Here is a 1,828-nt window from a genome sequence, read left to right on the forward strand (position 1 = left end):
TGTGTACCTGTTAATTAATAAACCCTCCGTTTTACAATGTTGGCTGAGAGTTACAGCTGAAGAGCAGGGACCATTGGCCCAGGCGGACTCACTGCACGGATGCTAAATGCCCAGAGGTCAGACACAGGAAGGCCAAGACCACTTAGGCTTTTTTGCCCCGTCAACAGTGTGAGGGGAGGCAAGCCTCACTAGGGGTTTGACTGGCTTTTTAGAGAGCGGATTTAGAGCATTAGCCTGGTGACTCCGTGACAGACTGTTGATTATCTACTCCTTAGAGACTAAGATTACAGAAATCTTATATTTAGATTCCTTGTGTATATATACAGTACGATTACAATCTGAAATTAACCACTTTATACATTGGACTAGCCAAGATGGGCAGAGACGGTGTCCCTGGCCTTTGTTTGCCAGAAGCTGGGAATGGGCTATAATGATGACTTGATCATTGCCTGTTCTGTTTATTTGCTCTGAAACACCTGGCCTTGGTCACTGGTAAAAGACAGGACACGGGGCTAGATGGGCCTTTAGTGTGATGCAGCGTGTTTTTATGCTTGGGCCCCTAAGAAGGGTGCTAATTGTATTGGAATTTGAGTAATTGAACAATCTTCTGGCTTATTCTTCAGATGGAATCCTTTGGCCCAGACAGGTCTAGTAATCACATCGCCAGCAAGCCATAGAAAATTTCATAGCATACTTCTGGCTTCCATAAATGTATAGATTAACCTGCAAAAACATAAACAAGCAAAAACAAAACACATAAGGCCTCTGACCGGACCTTACAGGTTAGTACATACTGTGCATTCATTTCTGAACATTGTTATATTTAGTCCCTTGGCACGTATAATTGAATTTGATCAGAACATTTTACACCTCTGTAATGTTATTGACTTGAACTGGGACAATATAGATCATTGTTGCAACCAAGGTCCTGTAGTGGCACCAAATCTTATATTATGGGCGTCAAATGAGGTGTCTAAGACAAGGTTATGGTTTGCTGGTTATGATTACGCTATCTGTATATGTGTATCATTGTTATAGTTGAAGTTATGAATATTGGCTCTATACTGTTGGTATTTCAAACTTATGCTTTGCTTCTGGGTGACACCCCAGACAAGTTGGTATCAGCTCTGCTTAGCCTGCTTGATGGCCCATTAAGGACCATCAGCTATAAAACTGACCCACTGAGAGAAGGCAGATATGCTTTGTGACTCAGCAAGGTGTGCAGGGACCTGCCTATGGACAGAACTCTGAGGTTTTTCCAGGCCATGTGATGGACAGCTTGTCTTTGGGACAAAGAAAGCAGAGACCACATGGCAAGAGACTATAAAAACTTGCTGCAGCTCCTCCATCTGGTCTTCAATCCTGCTTCGTACCTCTGGAGGGACGTTGCTGCACTGAAGCTTTGAACCAAGGACTGAAAACCCATCCCAGCTGGGGATGTTCTCCAGAGATTTGATTTGAACCTGCAGTTTATTCTATCACTGCTGCAAGCCTGACCCAAGAACTTTGCCATCACTGTATGTCATTGATTCCATTTAACCAATTCTAGCTCTCGTCTGTATCTTTTTCCTTTTATGAATAAACCTTTAGATTTTAGATTCTGAAGGATTGGCAACAGCGTGATTTGTGGGTAAGATCTGATTTGTATATTGACCTGTGTCTGGGCCTTGGTCTTTTGGGATCGAGAGAACCCTTTTTCTTTTACTGGAGCATTGGTTTTCATAACCATTTGTCCCTATGACGAGTGGCACTGGGAAATTGGAGTGTCTAAGGGTAAAACCAAAGTCTTCTCTGTTTGGCTGGTTTGGTTTGCCTTTGTGTGCAAAGG

This window comes from Caretta caretta, chromosome 24 (genome assembly GCF_965140235.1).
Source record: "Caretta caretta isolate rCarCar2 chromosome 24, rCarCar1.hap1, whole genome shotgun sequence".
Taxonomy (NCBI): domain Eukaryota; kingdom Metazoa; phylum Chordata; order Testudines; family Cheloniidae; genus Caretta; species Caretta caretta.